Source organism: Acomys minous, assembly GCF_964271855.1.
Source record: "Acomys minous genome assembly, chromosome: 14".
Classification (NCBI taxonomy): domain Eukaryota; kingdom Metazoa; phylum Chordata; class Mammalia; order Rodentia; family Muridae; genus Acomys; species Acomys minous.
In genome coordinates, this window is record NC_140496.1 from 68,864,658 (window position 1) to 68,889,293 (window position 24,636).

Sequence of the window (24,636 nt, forward strand, 5' to 3'; positions counted from 1 at the left end):
GCTGGTGCTGAAATGAGGCATCTAAATTAATGCCCTCTAGAGACCTGCAGGGCGAAGATAAATTACAAAATCAACAAGAACATAAACATTATCAACTAAGCAAAATCCTCAGTTTGTTCACTTGATCACCTATTGAGCATGCTTGTGTTAAGGGTGTCACACTAATTCTCCAAAGACAATCTTCGGATCCTGAAGTATGCTTTTTATTGCTTTATGCTTGTGTTATTCTATTAGACTATTCAAACTATGAATGCTATATGAAGCAAAAAATATAGGCAGACTTCAAAAAGGAAAGCTATTAAAACATAAAAGTGTGTGCAAGCCAAAATATTTAAGCATGTAAAATACAGAGAAATGGAATTTTAAAATCCATATATATATTATATTATATAACATAACACTTAAAAGCATAAAACTTTGGAATGGGAAATGTTGCTCTATGACAGATTGTATAGACACAAAAACACAACACTTACCTTAAGGGGCATGAGAGATAATTTATTCTGAAACTAAGTGCAAGCAACTACAGTCCAAGAACGCAAAATCAGGTGGCCCCAAGTTTCATGTTCCAACATGGAAACAGTTTTCTGAAATGTTTATTGTATCAGAATAAAGATAGGCATAAATCAAAAATACTTTTCAACACATTGGTAGAAACATTCAATTGGTAAGCTAAAGCAATACAGAAGTGAGTTTCTGCCATTGGCCTTCAGTGCTGTCTCAGCTTCTTGGTCTGTGGAACAGAGTTTTGTTAATGCAGTCTGAGAGAATGTATCTGTTAGTCACAGGATGATAGAGCATAATCAGAGGTGGACAAGAAATGGTTGCTTTGGCTCCTAAAGATGGTATGCATAAGTCATTGTAATTAGGGAATGGACATGCAATATTCCAGTTTCCCTACAACCTTTACATGATAATAGTTACTGAGAATTTCAGAAAGTTCAGTCAAAGACATGACTTCTTTCCATGAATATTTGCTCACAAGTGCTGGCGGAACATGTGCGTGGATCTGGTTCACACATTCTATCATTCACTACTTGAACACTTAATCTTATTCTAATCCAGGTTTATGAAGATCACTGAGATATTTTGTTATACTCTACAGGCGGCTTACAAATCCCTAACAAAAATGCTGAAAAACTAAAATACATCTGATAAATCAGAGGTCTTTATCTTCTATCCTCTACTTTTGGCGTATATTTGAAGTTTGCAGGTGATTCCTTGCATGCTTTACAGTAGGCAGGGGAAAACAAAACAAAACTTATTAGAGTCAACTAAGAGTGAAACTAGGCTCAGCCTGATTTTACTACTACTGTGTGTATGTGTGTGTGTGTGTGTGTGGTTTGTTTGCCACTGATTGCCTATCACTTTTCATTTAGGTGTAAAGCCTTATGAATTTTCCTCCAGTGATGTTTGAATATTTGTCTAAGTTAGTGTTACTCTTGTTAGGATGAAACATTATGACCAAATCAACTTGGGGGATTTAATTTGCTGACAATTACCATCACTGTTCATCACTGAAGGAAGTCAGGACATGGGCTTAAACAGAGCAGGAACCTAGGTGCAGGAGCTGTTCCACTGGGCAAGGAGGGATGCTGATTCCCATGGCTCACTCTGCCTGCTTCCTTATAGAAGCCAGGACCACTTGCTCAGGTGTGATGCCATTCACAATGTTCTGAGGCACTCCTCCAGCAATCACTAATTAATAATATGTTATGGTATTGTCTTCACAATGTCTAGTTGACATAAAACTTGCCAGCATACAGGCTAACTGATGTTTGCCCTTATATGAGTCTTATTTAGGAAACCATATTTTTAAGATTCCATGAGTATATTTTCTATTATGATATATGTCTGACTTTCTGCTTATTTTGAGTCTATTCAGATAATCACATACTTTTAATCTTTAAGTCTTGTAGGCTTTGAATTTTTTTCAAATCTACGTCTTTTGGGGTTCTTTAATGCTTATCCCTCCCTTCCAATCTACCTACCCTAGATAAGAGAAAAAGCGGTTAATGGGAACCGAAGAAATAGACCTATTTTAGACTCAGTTCCTTGGAGTGATTCCACTGCTGTAGTTAGCAGGATTTCAACAGACCAGTTAAACAGCAAACCAGCAATTCAGCGAAGGTGACTGTGACTGCAGCCTCTGGAACCCAGAGTGGCTGCCTGAGCCTGGAGCCTAGAAGCATTCATTGGAGTGGTTCTCTCTAGGAGTGTCTTGAATTGGAGTGATGAACACCCACGTCCTAAAAGCCCTGCCTCTTATTTTGGGTTCACATATGTATCTCCTCTCAGAGTCCTTACTAGGATGTTTATTACTTGGCAAAGACCATGCCCCCAAAAGAGGTGGTTCCTCTTCCAATGGACAAAAATCACCTGTTCCTTCTCCACTCTGTTTCAGCTGAAATACACTGCATATCCTTACACAAGTTTGTTTCACCTCCCACACTTGGGACCAGAGCTAAAACATGTTTACATCCACTAAAATACCCACTTACATTATTTCTTATATTAAGTGACTTAATATTTGTGGGAAATTCCCTGAACTCTGAGAAAAGACAATTTGAAATTGGGAGATAATCTTTCTGATAAATGCTTGTTTCTTACTTGCTAGGATATTATTGGGAAGTTTAGGAACTAGACTCATCAGGGATATTTCTAGTATCCTTTCTTTTTAATATCACAGTGATGCTCATATAGAAGCAAAGTAAGCTAGGCATAGTGGCAAGTGCCTTTAGTTCCAGGACTCTGAGGCAGAGGCAGGAGATCGCTGTGAGTTCAAGGGCAGGCGTGTCTACAAAGTGTGTTCCAAGCAAGACAGACAGGGCTAAACAGAGAAGAAACCCTTTCTCAAAAACCCACCTCCACCACAAACAAAGTAAAATAGCAATACATGCTAGAACAATACTTTAAAACTATCAACTCAATAAAAATTAATCCCCAAAACTTACATTTTTCTTTTACAAACTTCACAATGGAAGAAAAACATCCTAGGGCCAGAAAAGAGCACAACATTATTTCTGAAACTTCTCTCCTAGGTAAATTAATTTACAGCCATACATAGACAATGTTGCTTCAATGAAGGGCAGGACCGCTGCTTGACAGTGATTGCTTATGTATACATATCTTTGGCCCTCTTTTTAAATGTCAACATCACTTCAGGGTCCATAACATGAACTGCAAGTAATCATTAGATGTCTTTGCCAATCTACAATATATGAGAATTTAAAACTACTCCTTCTACTTTTTACTTGTAATTTTCTGCTCTAATTTGTTTATCTAAAAAATGGTAATAAACCTGAGTTTAGTGGAAGAGATGACACCAAGACACTATGCCTAATAAACATTAAAGTTATGGACATTGTACAATGACTAGTAAAAATCTTAAGACTTTTCCTCTGTGTAGGGTACAACATATACAATGGTAAATATGAGATATGCTCAATTGATTTACTACCTACTTAAGGCAATTATGATTCCTTAAAATTATTCATCAGTGGCTCTTTCTGCCAACTCTCCTAATCTTCTCCATTTAGACTACTTCTTTTCCAGTGTCAGCCTCAAACTCTCAGAAATACTTTTTACCAGGGTTTCTCAATGGCCAAAGCGGGCTTAGACACAGGTAGGCAATTTTACTGTCTTTCTTATCTTCATTCCAATTTCCCCAGAATTACTCTAAGTGCTGCTGCAGCCTGCCTGTAGGAGCCCTTCCTCACACACTAATTTCATATCAAGGGAATTCTACCTCTTGCTACAGAGTTAGGGTACTTTTAGCTCTATCTTATTTTCAGAATGTATTCCTAGTCCACTTTTATCCCTTTGCCACTTGCAACATCACAGAAGCACCTTTTTAAGAACCCATAGCCTTTATACATGCCTAGGATGTAGAGTAAGAAAGACAATCCAAAAAAGAGAACAATTACCCAAGAAAGACAGAACTACCTATCTACATCAAGAAATAATTCAACAGCACTTGGGAGGCAGAGGCAGATGGATCACTATGAGTTCAAGACCAGCCTGGTCTACAAAACGAGTCTGAGTCCAGGACAGTCAAGGCTACACAGAGAGAAACCCTGTCTCAAACAAACAAACAACAACAACAACAACAACAACAAAAGAAAAGAAAAAGAAAGAAAGAAAGAAATACTTCAAACATAAATATATATGTCTAGATCCCAATGTAAAACTACAAATATACAAATACCTACAGTCAAAATTATATGCCTCTTAGCACTGCTTCCATTGTGTCCCTTAAGTTTGGGTATGCTGTACTTTCAGATTCATTGAATTATAGAAAAATTTTTTACTTCTTTCTTTCTTAGTCTCTAAACAACTAAGGTTAATTGTAAAAGGAAGAAGTTAACATGCACTTCCTGTCTACTCAGATAATTGGTTTTATTCTGTGTCAATACTCTGATGAGATTGAAGACCAGATAGTTTAGTTTTACAATTAAGCATAGTTGTTTAGGAAGTTGTAGGTTTTAAAACAAAATCCAAAATATTCATTTTTTACCCTTGAAGAATCAGGAGTCAGATGCAAGGGTGAAAGCTTGCTAGCTCAGAGAGGCAGGGAAAACATTCAGGTGAAAAAGCCCCTTCCTACACAGCTCATGTCCCAGAAGGAAAAAGCTCTTTGTACTTCTCATTGCTGTCTTAAGTCCCTTCAATTCAATATGCTTCAACCTCTCTTTTCTACTTCCTGTGTGTCTTACTATCCATCCTTCTGAGGTCTCATGCTCTATGATTTTTTTCTCCTGTTAATTTTCTGCCAGTCTGGTTACTTGCTCTGTCTCTTGCCATAGGGCTAACTTTATTTAATCCTGATTACAGAATGTTCTTGGATTAAAAGTGTGTGCTTTGCTTGAACCACACAAATACCTGTTTGCTATAAATAGGAAGCTCTAGGATCAAAGAGCCATACCATAATTAGAAAAAGGTGTTTATACTTCATAATCTTGGGTTCAGTATGGAATCAAATACCCTGCAACAGGAAGTTCTACAAGTCTGGAGGAATCATAGATGCCAGAACAGACTACCATAATCAGAAAACCATCATTTTAAATTATTTTAGAAAGAAAAACATTCCACAGAAAAGCCACATTTAAGCAAGCTCTAACAATACAGTTATACAGAAGACACTAGAAGGAAAAGATAAGTGTTCAGCGTTTATACCTATGAAGAAACTATAAATAAGTAATCCTAGAATTGTAAATTAAGAGGTATGGAAAATCTACACAATAACAGAAAAATACCAGGAATGAATCAAGGACCGTAATATGAGCCCAGATAACCAAAATGTGATTGAAGAAAGTAAAATTGAAATAGACTTTAACTCAAGGACATGGGGAAATACTTTCTGAACATAAAACTGATTAGTAGAGACACTAATATTGAAAATGAAATCTCATGAAACTGGTAAGCTTCTATACGGACAGAGGACACCATTATTTGATCAAAGTACCAGATTACTGAATGAAAAAAATCTTTAAAAATGATACATTTGATAAAGATGTAGTATCTCGAAAATACAAAAACCTAAGGAACAACAACAACAAAATCAATCAACAAGTAACCCAATTAAACTGGTAGACAGAAGTAAACAGGAAGTTCTCAAATGATGAAATGCAGTTGTATGGGAAATAATAACTTACATGGTCAATAATCACAGTTATCAGACATGTAAATTAAAACTATTTTGAGATTTCATCTTATACCATTCAAATAGTGACAAGCAATTAAAAACAAAATGACAGCATATGCTGGTAAGAATATAACGAAAGAAGAACATTTATTCATTTCAGGTAGGGATGCAAGATTATGCACCCCCTATGGAAATCAGTGTGACAATTTTTTAGGAAGCTTAAAATTGACATATTTCAGGATCAAGATGTTTCAGTCTTGGCATATACCCCAAAGGCTCTACATCCTACTACAAAGAAGCTCATCCACACTCATAACAGCCAGAAACTGGAATAACTCAGACTACCACGAACAGATAATGAAAATGTGGTACATTTAAAGAGTAGAATGAGATTCAATTTTTAACAGAAATGAAATGAAGTATTCATTGAAAAAAGGAGGAACTAAAATAGGTTGAGAGAGAGGAGGAAAGGGGGAAATGTGGGGAGGAAAAGCTAACAATCAAACCATTTGAAAAATGACAAAGAAAATCTTCAACTGTATGAGTTTTTAAAAACTGATCTAAATGGAGTCACCAAATAATGGGGAGGAAAATGACCCAATTATCCATAACATGCCAAGCGATGCCTCCAGTGCCAGAAACAGTTTACATCTTGTTGAATTATATACCAAATGGACTGTATGAGAACCTCCTGGAACCAAGCTATTGACAATGATATTGATTGCTCTTCACAACTCCTGGTAAGTTCTGAAAGCTGCAAACAACAGTTACATATGTAGTCAGACACAAAGAAATTGAGCTTGTGATTAACTAGATGTTTCACCCCCTGACTGACTATCATTCTAGATATGGGAAGTTATTCTGCATGCTATTGGAAGAGAAAACTATCAATCTCAACTAGCTACAAACCATGAAATCTGTAACAGTGAACTGCTTACAAGTTGTACTAGTCTAATAGTGGCATAAATGTTGTGAAAAAACCCCAATTATTTCTTGATTGGATTTAATGCCTACTTCATGAGATGGATGCATATCTGACACTAATACGGCCAAGAACTCTGAACTGACTTGGTTTCTTTAGCCATCTAAAGAAACAGGAACAAAATAATTTCTAATGATATATTACTCTAGCCATACATCAGTCTCTTGTTCAATACACATCAGAAAAGCTTCTTGAAGCAGTTGGGAATTAATATATAGACCAACAATTGGATGTTGTGTAGAAAGTGAGAGACATTGGAACACTCAAATTTAAATGATGTGTTGTCATCAAAACACCCATCCTCAAGGCTTAGGGATGCATGAGAAAAAAAGAGTTTGCAATTTTAAGAACCAGGGATGATGGATGACACCAAGAAAACAGTGCCTTCCAGGACTGATGCACTATGACAATACATGTACATGAACAGTACAAGTTCATGGCATCTGTCGTCTCAGCACTAAGAGGAAAAAGTGAAAACAGGCTCACACCTTTACCAAAAAGCTACCCTAATTTATTTCTCCTGGAAAACATAAAGTCATTTTTCCAGTGTACCCTTGACTACTGGTTATATCAACATCACTTCAGGCAGGCCACATGGGCAGGAGCAGCTGGCCAACACACTGACATTTCATGCCTTAGATTTTGGTTGTTTATTTGTTGGATTTTGTTTTTAATTCTTTTGTATATGTGATGTATGTATGTATGTATGTATGTATGTATGTATGCATGTATCTTATTTTTTGTTTTTTCTTTTTTTATAAAGGAAAATATAGCATAATGTTGAGTGGGTAATAAGGTGGGGAGGCGGTAGGTGGGACGGGAAGAGACTGAAAAAGCTGATTAAAACTAAAATTAAAAAATGTATACTATATGAAAAAGATTTCAATAAAAATAAAGAAAAAACAGAACATTAACTTTAAAAAGACCAGAGAGTTGCTATTTGAAATGACATGGCAGCATACTTTGGGTTAAGTAGCTAAATGTCTGTTTTCTAGGAAACTAATATCGGCTTAGCCATCAATGTCATCAGAGACCTGAGAAGGATAAATTGAAACCTAAATGAATCTATGTATCAATAAAAATGACAGCAAATGACTAGGCAGTCATAACACAGCAAATATACAGTTGTCCCAATTGTATCTTGTGGCAACATGACTCCATTGACCGAAACAGTTGGTTATCAGGCACAGAGGACTAGAGGCTTTTTCTGTGCAAGAGACTGACCTCACCATGTATTCGGCAACATGGGACAATAACTCTCCAGAATCCATTTTGTCCACAGTTCATGCTGGGCCCTAGGGTAGCAGTCGAGACATTGGGAGCAGTTTTGTCCAATGGTCAGCCCACCACAATCTACATCTGCCAAGTTGCCCAAATCTTCAGAGAGGCTGAGTAACACTGGTATGATCCGGGAATCTGTTTTTTTTTTTAAATAATAAATCTATGCATATTAAATGCCATACTCATCAGGTCTCTGACTAGTTTGAGATCTAGTATATTTCAGTTAAGTGATCTTTGTTTCTAGTCCTCTGCTCTAAACTATGCTTTGTGAACACAGTAAAATGTTATGATCTTAGTCTATGTTTGACCTTAAAAATAAAGTTAATCACAGTAGAGTAGTCCAGTGCCTGAGCACCCATGGGGCAGAGAATGGGGCAAATGGCCTTGAAAATATCTATCTGGGCCATTAGGGGTGGCAGGTTGGGGATTGATAGTCAGTGACAAGAGCTGGGTGCCCAGCAGTTGCCCCTATGCAGAGTCTAGCCATTAGCTGTCCCACCCAGACTCTGTTGACCCAGAGTTTCCTTGCATCTGTGTGAACCACCTTTCTCGTGCTGAGACCAGCTGTGGTAGCTGTACTTCTCAAGCACACACATGCACCAGAATGCTTGGTAAACCAGCCCAAGCAGAGGAAGAGCTGAAATTGAGACCCTCAAGGAGCCCATGGTACTGTGTTTTAGCAGCAGAAGCGGGTAGAGTGTGTGAGGCTTTCCCAGGTAGCTTTCCTAGCCTTGGGTAGAACGGTTCACATAGGAGCCATCAGAATCAGTTTCAGCCTGTATCAGCATAGCAGCACAGACTGATAATAGAGTTTAGGGGAAAGCTGGAGAATGTGCCTGATGTTAAAATTGTGGGATTGTTTTTCATGTATGGGGCCACCAATTTTAAATTCCAGTAAGATATGAGATATAATATAAAATATGAAATATATGCCACCAAACAGATATTATATTGAGAGGTTTATTATATGAGCATGGGGAGAGAAAGAAGGAGGCACCCTAATAGACAGAGATAGAAGAAGAGACCTAGAGACAGGTAAGAGAGCAAAAGAGTAAGGAATTTGGGAAGAGAGTAGAAAAAGGAGAAGAGAGAGATGTAGTTGGTTTGTCCTTTTATATACTCCTGGACAGGGGCAAAGCCAGTGGCAAGTAAACAATAAAATCACTGGTTGTTAGGCCAACTGGGGAAGAATCCTAGCAGTTATATTAAGGAAAAGATAGTCTTGAGCCTTATGCTGGACCATCAGGGGCCATTTTACTCACCTTGTCTTACAAGGAATTCTTAGTTTGTGTCCTAAAAGTACTTATCTATAGACACCATTATTGCTTTAAATAATTTCAATATGTCTATTTTTACTTAAAATAACATAAAGCTTATTCTGATAGCTTTATACCCAATGAATTACTTTTAAAGGTAATTTCAATTATTGTATCTGGTTAAATCTGTTTAAAATTGAAATATCTAAGTTCTTAATGTTTCACTTGCATTGTAATGTAAAATTTGTATAAGCATTGTGCTTCATTGCCATTAAATGCTGACATTTCAAATACTTTGATGTAAATTTTTATTAACTTGCATTATTTTTAAACAGTTGCATTCATATCATATCATACAGTATTCTTTATTTTTCAGACAATGTTCCTCATTTTATTATCTATATCATGGCTTGGTTCGATAAGGTTAAAATTTGTAGTTTTTGGAAGATGAAGTGTCTTAAAATGTATTTCAGAATTTAGTTATTTAAGCCTTGAGACTCTTTGGAGAGCTTTGACAGCTTCATCTCATAGTTGGTGATTGAGATCTTATGAATCCGTCACCGTCTCTTTGCAGTTCCTTTAGTTTGTGGGGTGTGGTTTATGCTTCACAGGTCTTTGTTATAAGTGAAGGTGAGTTTATAACAGCCATATCCTTTTTTATTGGCTGTCTATTTTGTAGCTATTGTATTCATCCTATTAATTCTTTTCCACTTAAGTGTTAAGACATTATGTTTATAGGATTGTCTGGACAAGTTTCATTGATCCAGGTTTGTTCTTGCTAGTTAGTTCACTAAATGGGCAATTTGTACTAATTTGTTCAATGGTCCATTAGTTCAATGACCATTTCTCTAACCTTTTTTATTTCATGTAGCAATTGGGTTATTGTTGAGTAATTTTCATTCAGGTTTTATGATGGAATGTAATGGAATGTTCAATTTTCTATGTCAGGATAATAATGGTGATACTGTTGAAACTGAGGACATAGAAACGAGTGAATATGGATGACACAATGTTGAAGGAGAACTGATACAAATCACAATTATTTTATATCTTTTTGAAAATATAATTTTTACCTATGCATTAGAAGCAAAAATATATTATCAAGCAGAACATGGTGTCATATTCCAGTAATTTTTCCATTCTGCAATGGATGGGACAAGATCGGAATTAATACCAAAGTTACTCTGGTGTACACAGTGAAAGTAAGGCTTATCCGTGTTATATAAAATGCTGTATTGGAGACAGAGAGAGAGAGAGAGAGAGAGAGAGAGAGAGAGAGAGAGAGAGAGAGAGAGAGAGAGAAAGGAGAGATAAGTGGGGAAAAGAAGCCTAAGGTATTTCCTAGAATTTTTCATTGCAGAGGAATTTTAATCCAGCCACATGACTGCTCTTGCAAGGAATCACATCCAAAGACCTCCTAGGTCTATGGATCTGGTTGCAATACAGAAATGCTCTGGATTACAAGTATGGCCTGGCTGAAATACTGACATGTATTTCAGCCTTAGTATAAATATTTAATCCCATATAATGAAAGTAAGGTTATTTTATAGAGGAAAGCAGCCATACTTGGTAGTGACATCTAATTGAAGAGGAGACAAAATGACAAATCACTAAAGAGAGGTTGGTTAGGCACAACCAGAGATAGGATACCCCCAACTCTCATGAGAATAGGACAGGAAAGAGAGTCCACTGAAGAACAGTAAAAAGAGAGAGGGGGAGAATTTTATGGAGAGTTGATTACTAGGACAGTTTTACAGAGATAGGTTGCAGGGAGAATATGCTAGACATAGGTGAAGACAGAACAAGCCAAAGAACAAGAAGGATCCAGAAGATTAAAACATATTTACAGAATCAGTTTGAGGGCAGGCAGAGCACTTCACTCAAAAAGCATAAGAAGCCAAGGCAAGCCAGTTTGGCTTAGTCAATTTGGATAGGAGTTTAGGCCAGAAAAATGTAGTTCAACCAGCCAGCAAGAGTTCCAAAAGAGTTAGGAGGCTTAGGAAGAGCTCTCATCTCATCCCCTCATCTCAAAAACATTGACATTATATATCAATGTGTGTGTGTGTGTGTGTGTGTGTGTGTGTGTGTGTGTGTGTACACAATGGTCCCATGTTCCACTCAGCTCCTCAGGGTGTCATGTCCTGTTGCTCACTAAGCCTAGAAGAATGAAGCAGGATCTGTAATGGGTGAAGTCTGCATCTGTGAATGTCCTCAGAAGGCCTTCTCCAAAACAGCCCTTCAAGTATTACCGGCCAGTGAAACAACACCTCTTAGAGGATCTTAGGTGGAAAAGCCCATTTATTAGTGCAACAGCTTGTATCTCCTTATTCTATATGCACAAGTACTGTATGAGCCTTGGAAAGTGAGGAGGCAATTTTTGGGAGAATGAATTTTACTGTCTATGGGTGGGATGTTCTATCTGCATCCACCTGTTGGCTGTGTGACTACTTTGAGAGTTGGAGGCTGCATGCAGGCATGAAAGCAAGGAGAGAGTGGTCCTACTCCAACCAGTCTCAGCAAGAGATTTTTTGGTCTCAAGTTTGAGACTTTCAGGGTTTGGAGAAGTCTTTGACCTTATTCTAGCCCCATGTCTGCTGTTCCCAGTGCCCCAGATTATATGTACTGGGTAAGCTGGGTCCTCCTCAATTAAGAAAATGTTCCACAGGCTCACACACAGCCCAACTTTATGGAAGCATTTTCTTCATTGTGGTGTTCTCCTCTCAAATGACTATTTTTTTTTGTATCAAGTTGACATAAAACTAGCAAGTACATATAAAAGTACATCTTCATGAAAACAAATGCACCCTCCTTAATTTCATATCTTTCTTATCAATAACTTTTTTTCTAAAGTCCTAGAACCTATGTTAGTTACCCATTCATTTCTTTTAGCTTATTTATTTTTAATATGTTCACTTTACATCTTGATTGTAGCTTCTCCCTCACCTTTTTCTGGTTCAACCCTCCCTCCCTCTTCCACTCAAGTGACTACAAATATTCTAAAAAGGATTGTGTGGACTAACATTAATTTAAAGCAATAAATGTTAAATATATGACCATGTAAGTGTAAACAGACAGATTATCTTAACTAAAACAATTCTATTATATATAAAATATATTTATGTACATAAATAGTACTATAATTTATTATATACAAATTTATAATTTATAAAACATAAGTATATATGTATGGAATATATAATAAGGAACTATACTGATAAAATATATGAAATTTTTGCATGATCTGTATATATTTAATAAATTAATTAATTAGTTTTATATCTTGCCCCCAGTTTTCCCTCACTTCTTTTCTCTCAGTCTGTTTCAGAACCTCAATCCATTCCTCCTCCATTTCCCTTCAAAAAAGGTGAGGCCCCATTGGTATCAATTAGAATTGGAATAGACTAATCACATATTTTGCTTTTGAGGCTAGACCAGGCAACCCAGTTGGAAAAAAAGGATTACAATGGCAAGTAACAGTCAGACATACCTTTTGCTCCCACTGTTAGGATCCCCACATGTAGATAAATCTATACAAATGCTACATATGTTCAGGGGATCAGTCAGTCCCATGAATGCACTCTTCTTTGCAGTTCAGTCACAGGGAGCACCTATAGGCCCATATTAGTTGGTTCTGTGGTTTTCTTAAGCTCTCCTTAATCCGTCTGGTTCCTAAAATCTTTCTTCACACTTTTTACAGGATTACCCAAGCTAAGCTTAATGTGTGGCTATGGGTCTCTGAATCTGTTTCCATCAGTTGCTTGGTGAAGCCATTCTGATGACAGTTATGCTAGGATCTTGCCTTCAAGTACAGAAGACTATCATTAACAGTATGAGGGATGGGATTCTTCCTTCTTCTCAAGGCTGGACTAAGCATTGGTTTGCTGTTCTACAATATCTGCTCCATCTTTACTCATACACATATTATAAGAAAAACAAATTGTGGGTCGAAGGTTTTGTAACTGGGTTGTTTTCCCAGTCACTCCAGTGGAAGTCTTGACTATTTACAGGAGATAACCAGTTCAGACTCCATATCATCTACTCTTAGGGATCTTAGAGTCACCCTCATAGACACGAGAGTTTCTATTGACCTAGCTTTATAGCTTGTTTCAGAGATACTCCCCCATTCCAGTTTTCTCATCCAGTACTCTTTCACTCACTCTTCCCCTGAACTGATCCCTCCTCTTCACATCCACCATCCTACCACACACATCCCCCTTCCCCATGATGACTCTTTTATTTTATTTTCTCAGCGAGATTCATGTGTCATCCCTTAAACTACCCTTGTTACTTGGCTTCTTTGGGTCTGTGCATTGTAGCATGGTTATCCCTTACTTTATGGCTAATATCAACTTATAAGTGAACATATACCATGTTTTTGTTTCTGGGTCTGGATTACATCACTCAATATGATCATTACCAGTCCCATAATTTTGCCTTCAGATTTCATGATGTCATTGTTTTTAATAGCTGAGTAATATTTCATTGTGTAAATTACCACATTTTCTTTATCCAGTCTTTGGTTGAGGGGCAGCCAGGTTGATTCTTGTTCATAGCTATTATGAATGAAGCTACTCTGAAAAGTTAAGCAAGAGTCCCTGTGATTTGGTGGATCGTCCATTGGGTATATGCCCAAGAGTGGTATAGCTAGGTCTTATGGCAGATCAATTCCCAGCTTTCTGAGAAACCAAAAAATTGGTTTCCAAAGTGGCTATACAATTTGCACTTTCAGCAGCAATAGAGGGGTGTTTTCTCTCCTCCACACCCTTGTCCTCATGTCCTATCACTTGAGATTTTGATCTTAGCCATTGAGATAGACATAAGATGGAACCTCAGCATCCTTTTCTTTTGCCTTTTCTTGATGGCTAAGGATGTTGAAAATTCTCTATGTGATCCTCTCCCATTTTTTAAATTGGGTTATTTGGTCTGTTGAAGTCGAATTTCCTGAGTTCATTATATATTTTGGATATAAGCCTTTTGTTGAATGTGGGATTAGTAAGGATCTTTCCTATACTGTATACACTGGTTTTCTCTTACTGATGACATTCTTTGCCATACCAGAAGCTTTTCATTTTCATGAGATCCCATTTATTAACTATTGATCCTGATGCCTGTGCAATTGGTGTTCAATTCAGGAAATTTTCTCCTGTGCCAATGTTTTCAAGGCTATTTCTCAATTTTCTTTAATAATTTAGAGTATCTGCATTTATGTTGTGGTCTTTGATCCAGATGGGCTTGGGTTTTGTATAGAATGACAGATATGGGTTTGTTTCCATTCTTCTACATGCAGGCCTCCAGATAGATCAGCACTATTTGTTGAAGATACTTTCTCTTTTTCATTATATAATTTTTGTTTCCCTTTCAAAAATCAAGTGTTAAATGGTATGTGGAATTACTTCTGGGTCTTCCCTTTGATTCCATTGATGAACTTCTCTGTTTTTATGTCACTCGAAATTAGGGATGATGATATCTCTAAAGTGTTCTTTTATTGTGCAGGATTGCTTTAGATATCCTGGGGTTTCTGTTTTTCCATATGAAGTTAATGTTCTTTCAAAGTCTGTGAAGAGTTGTGTTGGAATTTTGATGGAATTTGCATTGAAGCTGTAGATTGTGATATCATCTTCAATTTCTTTCTTCAAAGGCTTTAAGTTCTTGTCATACGGGTCTTTAAATTGCTTAGTTGGAATTGCCCCAAGATATTTTATACTACTCATGGGCTCTTGTGAAGAGTGTTTTTTCCACCTAATTTCTTTCTTAGCTTGTTTACTGTTTGTATATTGGAGGGCTATTGATTTTTTTCTTAGTTGATTTTGTATCTCACCACTGTGCTAAAGGTTTTTATCAGCTGTAGGATTTACCTAGTAGAATTTTTGGGGTCAGTTATGTATGTTATTATGTCTTTTGTGAGTAGCAATACTTTGACTTTTTCCTTTCCAATTTATGTTCCTATGATCTCCTTTAGTTGCCTTTTTGCTCTAGCTCAAACTTCAAGTGCTATATCGAATATATATGGAGAGAGTGAGTAGCCTTGTATTGTGCTTAATTTTAGTGAAATTGTTTTAAGTTTCTTTCCCTTTAATTTTCTGTTGGCTATAGGCTTGCTTTACATTGTCTTTATTATGCTTAGGTATGTACATTGTATCCTTGATGTGTCCAAGACTTTAATCATGAAAGGATGTTGGATTTTTGTGAAAGGCTTTTCCAGCATCTAAATAGATGGTCATAAATGAATTTTAAGAGCATAAAAGTATATTTTTTACTTCTATATGTATATACTTATACATGTACTCATAAATTTTTTATAAATATATATTATATATATATATATAACATTTTACATTAGCATTATTACACAATATAACCATAAATTATTTATATACCTGTTACACACACACATATAAATACTCTTAAAATGACAGAACTTTTGGGAGAACTTTAAATATGCTTTTCGAATAGTTGTCTTCTAAGTGATTTTAATCATATGGGATACTGGAAATGCAATACTACTGAGGTTAGAAAAGTCATTTTTCCTTGGAGGTGTTCTTACTGATAGTTAAAACATGTTCTAATGGATGATTGAAAAACCATACTCTTACCAATAGCATTGATTGGGCTCTGTGTTATTGAATGAAAACCAAAAAAAAAAAAAAAAAAAAAAAAAGACATGGTGACATATTTGCAAGTCTTCCAAGGAGAATTGGAAGACAAAGTTGGGATGAATGTGATCAGAACACAATTAATGCATACATGAAATTTTCAAAGAAAGAATAACAGGTTGTATGTCTAAATTTGTAATTTCTCCAAATTTAAGATTTGTGAGGTATTTAGACTTCCTTCATTTCTATATGAAAGTAAGGACTTTTCTATTGTACTCTTCACAAATTATACATAGAGTTTTTAACCAGGTTTAAATACTTAAATATTTTAATCACATATACTTTGCAAGTATAATTTTATACTGAAATACTCTATATTTTCATGTGATTTTTATTTGTGTCAGTTGTGTATGTGTGTGTGTGTGAGTGTGTGTGTGCATGCATGTGTGTGTGTAGAACATGTGTCTGTGTGTGCACATACATGGGCATGTATCTGCGTATGTGTCTACACATAGATTTCTAATGAAAAGGGAGCGTTAACCCACAACTCTTGGTCATGACTTAGCTTATTTGGAAAATCCTTGCAGAATTGCTAGGTGGCCTTATATATGCTAAGAAAACTTGAAACTGTGTATAAAGTGGGAAAAGATCTTAGATATTGAGAAAACTAATACAAACAGTTTTGACATCTCTATTATAAAAGTATTAACAAATACTGGAAGCAAGTTCTCCACAAACCATCCATTTTTACTTTTTGCAATTTAACGTTATATTTATCATATTTTTCTGGACTATCTGGTCATGATCTACATATAACAACAATATTGGCTTACATAGAATAGGGATAGTATGAGTTTCATGGTTAATATTTACAAATTATTCTCTTTATGATATATTTTCCTAATGATACTTTGATAAAAATACTAGTCTTTAGTCAGTTTGAAGGCTGCAGCTTATGTACCCCAAGCCAAAATGAGGGATAAACACCAGTCAAAATACCCAATGCATGGATGAACTACAGTATCAGACTAAGTAATCAGAAACCCAGAACCTCATGAATTCCAGTGTTTTCTATTTTGTCATATTACCACAGCATCTAATTGCAATGATTATCCATCACCACAGGAAAATATAAGCAAATTACTGCTTCTGGTAAGAACCACACTAGTTTTAATTTTCTATTCTAACCTGTTCAAGATTTCACATATATTTTTGGACTGATGTTGAGCACATAAAGAAACTTTACCTTGATCCAAACATTTAGTGCTACAATATTTGACATAAATCCACCTACTAGAGATATTTGAAAATGAATATTCCACATTTGACAACACTTTATTAATCTTTGTTACCATAATTATCACACACCTTCTGAAGGGCAACCATTGTAATTTTAACTTTCACATTCATTGTCACATGTACATGTAAAAATAATATTCTACATGCTCTGAAATAGAAAAATCTAGATGTTATCATAACATCCATGCCACAAACTAATATAGAAAAATGTCACCAAAGATAAAAAAGAAAGAGAGATTGAAGGAAAGAAAGAACGACATAAAAGGACCAAATAAACATCTTAAATTAGCCAGTTGATGATGGAGTTAAATTAATATTAAATTAAGAATATCCATGACTCCAGCAAGGTCACATATGAAAGTTCAGTACGGCCTTTCTTTCCAGTCAGTATTTAAGTTCTAACTTAAAGAACGGCTATTCATTGGGAATGTTCACATATTTTCACCTGAATATGAGTGTCACTACTGCAGCTCTACAAGGCTCAGAGCAGTCAGAACAATTTTAAAGGATAAAATTGGGAACTCTGAGCATTTGCAGCCTAAGGCTATGGCACAAAGCAACCATAACACCACCTTGCCCAGAAACCACAAAACAATTTAAGGCCTCGTTGTGGGAATAGGGAAAAAAAGCACTCAAAAGTGTTTGATTTTTAGTATCTTTGAGTACACAAAAGATAAAAAATATTGAAATGCAGCATTACCATATCTGAACCAATTTGGTGTCTGTATTTCAAAGCCCCTTCTCTTTTATAAGGGAAACAGTAGTGGAAATATCAAGGGAAATGAACATCATTTTTTTATATATCAGAACACTCTGAGACTTGACAATTAGTGTGTTTCTTCATTTAATTTAGAGATCCACAGATACAGAGATGAAGACCATCAAATAGTTTGCTTTCAAATTTAATGACATAGTTAGTCAACCCTTTCCAGTAAACAATTCATGAAGCTTTTTTCTCTAGATGGCACTTGTGTTTCTTCTTAACCCGTAGGGTTACCCATACTTTTTGTCTGCAGTTTCAGTTTTTCAGATAGTTTCTGGGACCATAGATTTTGTAAACCAAGATTTCTTAAAAGTGAATATTGTTTAATAGTTCTCACACTGGAACTGTTTCCTGCTAAGCACTGAAATTCATTGTAGTATCTTTCACACCAAACCCACAAATATTCTTTTTTTAAATTAATGCCTCTTTCCTTTTGATTTCTCAGAGAACCTTTATATGCAATAATGTATTCATGAGGTGATGTAAGAATCTTGAACAACCAATATAATAGTAAAATTTATGTATACACTATCATATCTTTAATTAAATTTCAAAAGTAACAACAACCACAGGAAGGTATATCAATCCCAGTCATCCTTTTCTAAGAAGTAATCTCATGACTATATTAAACCACACTTGACAGACCTGACTATATATTTCTTAGTAGAAATAGATAAGAATGAATATATATATATATATATATATATACATATATATATATATATATATATATATATATATATATATATATAATTTCAGAATTAAATTTTCAACATCAGGAATAGAAACACAAGAAATAGAAACGAAGCTTCTAATAAATGTATTTAGGTCAGTCAGCTTCCCATATGTCCAAGCCAACTCTGCTTTCATTTACATGCTATGGCTTAAGTTTCAAACCCTGGACAAATGGCCGATACTTAACATATCAAAGTAGAAGGACCTGGCTGATAGGTTCTCCCAACATCCCCTAGATTCGACATATTACAGGGTATAGTTTAAATATCCTGTCCTCTACTCTGATCCCACCAGCCCAGCGGACTGGGCTGCTCTTCATAATGCAATGCAGATATCTGGGTGTCTTCCCTTGTTTATTACCCTTCACCTCCTGGCTACTGCACCTGGTTCTCCTCTCTCACCTGTCCCTTCTCCTACCCTCTCTCCTCACATGGCTCATGGTCTTGACCACTCTAGACTCTCCCTGATGTTTCTGCCTCTAGCTATATTCTCCTTTTAGCTTCAGTACACTTTCTTCTCCACCATACCTCAGAGCAGTAATGTCATCTCATGTTCTTATACTTTCTTCCTTTTTTCATTCAATAGCTAAGACAAAGGAAACAACCAATAAAATTTTTAGTGTTTATGGGGGGACATGGAAACCTCATCCAGTGTTGTTGAGATTGCTTGCCAATTATTATTGTCAATCTGGAATTCAGTATGTAGAATTCTCAAAAGATGAAAATTTTGATGTACCATATGTAACAGATACACTTCTCATTGGCATATTTTCCAAATTTTTCGGTGTGTGTGTGTGTGTGTGTGTGTGTGTGTGTGTGTGTGTGTGTGTGTTTCATTTTAAAATTATTTCCTGTCACCGGAATTTTATGATATTTAATAAAATTCATATATTGATTTCAAAATTTGCTCAAAATCTTAGTTCATTTCTCTTTTTTATTACCTATTTACTATAATTTAATCATACTGCAGATGGATTATTATCCCCTTCCTCTTTCTTCCCATTCCCATCCTCTCTGCCTCTCCTGTCTTATTCCCCTTCCTTAGACCTCTGACAGGGGGTACTGCCTTCCACACAGGCTAATCACAGCCTATCAGGGTTCATCCTGATAGTCTTCATGCCCTTCCTCTGTGTACCCAAAGGACCTCCTTGCCAAGGGGAAGTGATCAAATCCAGGACACCAGGGTTGATGTCAGTGGCAGTCCCTGCTCCCCAAACCCCATGAAGAATGAGCTGTCCATTGGCTATATCTGAATAGGGGGTCGATGTTCTTTGCATGTGTTGTCCTTGGTTGTTGCTCCAGTTTGTGTAGGGCACCTAGGGTCCAGGTCTGCCTCTTTTGATGGTTTCCCTGTGGGGTTCCTGATGCCTCCTCGTTCTTCCATGCCCCGACTCTTCCATACAACACTCAGAAGTCCACCCTGAGACAGATTGTTAGTCCAATCATTTAGCCTAATTCCCTCCTGGGTGGAGTCTCTCAGAGGACATCTATGTTGGGCTAATATCCACTTATCTGTAAGTATATACCGTGTGTTTCTTTCTAGGTCTTTCTTGGTTGCCTCACTCAGGTTGAGCATTTTTAGTTCCATCCATTTGCCTGCAAATTTAAAAATGTCCTTGTTTTTAGTAACTGAATAATATTCCATGTGTAAATGTACCACACTTTCTGTATTCATTCTTCATTTGAGAGGCATATAGGTTGTTTCCAGATTCTGGCTATTATGAATAAAGCTGCTATGAATATAGTTGAGCAAGTGTCCTTGTGTATTGTGGTATCTTTCGTGCAGATGGCCACAAGTGGTATACCTGGGTCTGGTAGTAGCACTTTTCCCCATTTTCTGAGAAAGCGCCAGATTACTTTCCATACTTATACCATGTTTGCAAAATGATAATTTAGCTCATCTTCAATACCTTCACCTGATTTTTTATCCAAGGTATCATCAGAGTTGGTTTTGATGTCCATTTTTCTATTTTATTAATTTGTGTGTGGGATGTATTGGTTTTTTGAGTCAGGGTTTCTTTGTGTATCCTTGCCTGTCCTGGAACTAGTTCTGTAGACCTGGCTGGTCTCAAATGCATTTATCTATGTGTCTCTGCCACCTGAGTTCTGGGTTTAAAGGTGTGGACCAGCACCACCCAGTTCTATTACTATTCTTATGATAACTCTTATGCGATTTCTAAAGCATTCTATCCTTAAAAGCTCTGCCACTTTCTCTTGTCCATTACATAGCTTAAAGGTTGCTTTCAGGGTTTTAGGTATTTGCTTTAGTAATAGGCTACTCTCAGGTACAAATTTCAGGCTTGTAACCTTTTTTCTGATAAATAAGAAATTTTCAGAATGGACCATTTGTTCTCAAAATTCTTTGATTCAGAATTCTGATCCACAAGCTTTCCAATACCAAGCTATTAGTGACTGTCGAGTGATGTATTAATATAATAAAGATATCACATGGTAAAGTAGCAGAAAGAAGGTAAGATATCACAAAGTTGATCCAATTCCAGTAATTGTGAACTCACTCCATTAATGAAGAAAACAATTCCATAAATATAAATTAAATTGGCACCCTGATAATACCCCCTTAAGAGCAATAAATTTCAGCATGCTTTGGAAGCAATAAATACCCAAACCATAGAAATACCTAAAAGTAAACAGAAGCAGTAAAGTGCCAAATGAATTAATAGTAAAACCAATAAGAAATGCTGTGAGATTGAGAAGGCTCTTCAATAACAAGGGAGATATTAACTTGATGAAAATTACATTGGACATAACCTCAATATTGATTAGAACAATGACACTTTCCTTTCAATGTAGAAAGAATAAGGGGAAAATGGGAGTGAGGGAAGAATGGGAGGATACAAGGGATGGGATAACCATTGAGATGTAACAAGAATAAATTAATAAAAAATTTAAAAAAAAGAATAGAACCTCAACAAACCCAAAGGCATCAAGGACTGGTCACTGTCCTTGTACACTGTGTACACTGTATGGCTCTTACTTTAAAACACCCTAACAAGAGGGATGCTCTTAATTTTTGTGATAGCCCAGAGTAGCCCAGTATTAAAGTGAGGTCAGATCATTTTTATTTGCCATAATTAACATCATTATTATTTCTACTGATATTGGAATATATCTCAAATATAATGTTTGATAGAAGTCTTTTTAAGCATAAAATAACTTAAAATTGTAATGATTTGCTGCAATTATATCCAAAGAGTATTTTAAAAAGAGAAGAATTCCATTTCCACTGCCTCATTTCCCTATGAAATTATATGTCAGAACCAAGTCAAAGGGATCCTTGTCAATGATGGGATATGTCTTTTATAAACATTAACAAACCCAAGTGGGTTGAGCACTGTGGAAATGTAGAAAGGAAAAAAACAATTAGGATTTTACTGAATAGTGGAGGAGAATACACTAATGGTATCTCTACATCCTTCCAAATAATGCTGAGAATGCTGGAAGTAGAATTTGACCAACCTTTAGATAAAGAAGACAAAAAAATAACTGGAAATATATACATTTGAAAAGGTTCTCACTACTTGAAATAACTACTTTCAAAAATTAGACTGCATTGACTAAATATCATATGGTGAGTGATGTGTAGCAAAGTAAACTGCACCCTCTGTCTGTACTAATGTGCCACCTGAATTTCACTGCTTCAAGATCCATGAAGGGCAGATTGAACTGCCTTAGGTTTTGGTGATAAATCTCTTGAACTTTACTTCTTGCTTATGACATGCCACATGAAATTAGAGATTTAATTTATACTTTACTTTTGGACTGGATACTTGAAAAATTTATCTCTCACAAAGATACATAATTTTCCCCAGAATGATTTGAAAATTAGTCTAAATATATCTGACATGCATGAAAATATTCTACCTCTCTTTTATTGACATCTATGGAGAACACTCTGCCTGGCACCATGAAAAGTTTCCAACTCTTGGTATACATAAAATAATTCACTGACATGCTTATTCTTATGGAACTGTAAGGAAGTAGAGAAAGGAAATCTCAAATTGAAAGATGTTTACAAACCCCAGTGATTCTTTCATGAAAAGATATTCAAAATTATATTCCTTATAATAGAAAAGGTAAATGCAGTGCTATTCCATGCCTAGGATTGGCATTCTTGACCTAGAGAATGTTTCACTTGTATGTAAAAATGTACGTCAGGCATGAGTAGGAAGTGCAGTACAGACCTCAATATTCTGTCACTGGAAGTGCAGCAACAACATCTCCATAGAATCCCAAATGCATGTTTAAACTGCTCTAGAAGATACTAATCTCTTAGTCTGCAGGGATGGCTCAGATGTGAAGAATAATTGCTAATTTTCAGAAGACTGTTAGTTTTTAAAGTGTGTAAAGAATTGTCTTGGTATATCGATGGGAACTGCATTGAATCTGTAGATTGCGTTTGTTAAGATGGCATTTTTTACTATGTTAATCCTACTCTTCCATGAGCATGTGATATCCTTTCATTTTCTTATTTTTTTTTTTTTGGTGCAAAAAGTCCTGCTTATATTACTTATTTGGGTTTTCTTCTATAATTTAAATTTATTATCACTTATTCAAATTACACTTGGATTGTTAATTCCCCACTTGCATCATCCTATTCCCACCTTCCCTCCCTTTGCCACCTTATTATGCCTCTGACAGAAGGGGGCCTCCTCCTCAACCTCATATAGCCACAGCATATCAGGTCTCATCCAAATAGTCTGTTTCCCCTTCATCTATGTTCCCCAGGAAAAGGAAGTGATCAAATCAGTGGCTTCAGAACCAGAGTTCCTGTCAGAGTCTGCCTTTCTTCTCCCCACAGCCATGGAGGATGAGCTATCCACTGGCTATATGAGTGTTTGTCTTTTGTATACAAGCCAGCTATTTTGTTGAAGGTGATTATCAGCTGTAGGAGTTCCTTGGTAGAATTTTGGGGGTCACTTATGAATATTATCAAATCATCCAAGAATAGTAATACTTCGACTTTTTCCTTTCCAAATTGTATCCCTTTGATCTCCTTTAGTTGTCTTATTTCTGTTTTAGGACTTCAAGTACTATAATGAATGAATATGGAGAGAGTGGACAGCCTTGTCATGTTCCAGACTTCAGTGGAATTAATTTAATTATTTCTCCATTTAGTTTGGTGTGGCTGTACGCTTGCTGTATACTGCTTTCACTACGTTTAGGTATGTGCCTTTTATCCCTTAATTCTCCAAGTCTTTTAACATGAATGGGTGTTGGATTTTGTCAAATGCTTTTTCTGGATCTACGGAGATGTTCATGTGGCTTATTTTTCTTTCAGTTTGTTTTTATTATGGAATACATTGATGGATATCCATATATTGAACCTCCCTTCAATGCCTTGAATGAAACTTACTTGATAATGGTGAATGATAATTTTTTATGTATTCTTGGATATGATTTGTATTTTATTGAGTAATTTTGCATCAATGTTCATAAGAGAATTTGGTCTAAAATTTTCTTTGTTGGGTTTATGTGCAGTTTATGTATCAAGGTGAGTGTGGTCTCATAGAATGACTTTGGTTATTCTCTTTCTGTTTTTATTTGTGGAATAGTTTTCTTCATATGGGAAAAAGAAAAACATGAATAGCTAAGACAATCCTATACAATGAAAGATCTTCTTGAGGTATTTTCATCCCTGATCCTATATAGCAACAGCAATAAAAACTGCATGATATTGGCATAGAAACGGACAGAAAGATAAATGGAGTTGAATTGAAGCCCCAAAAACAAACCTATACATCTATGGACATTTGATTTTTGACAAAGAAGCCCAAACTATAGAATGGCAAAAAGATAGCGTCTTCAACAAATGATGGTGGTCTAACTGGATGTATACATGTAAAAACAATATAAGTTGATCCTTATTTAAAACCTTGCATAAAACTCAAGTCCAAGTGTATTAAGGACCTTAGCATTAAACCACACACTAAATCTGTTAGCACAGGAGAAAACTTCCTGAACAGAACGCAAACAGCTCAGGGTCTAAGATCAATAATTAATAAATGAGATCTCAGGAAATGGAAAAGCTTTTGTAAGGCAATGGACACTGTCAACAGAACAAAA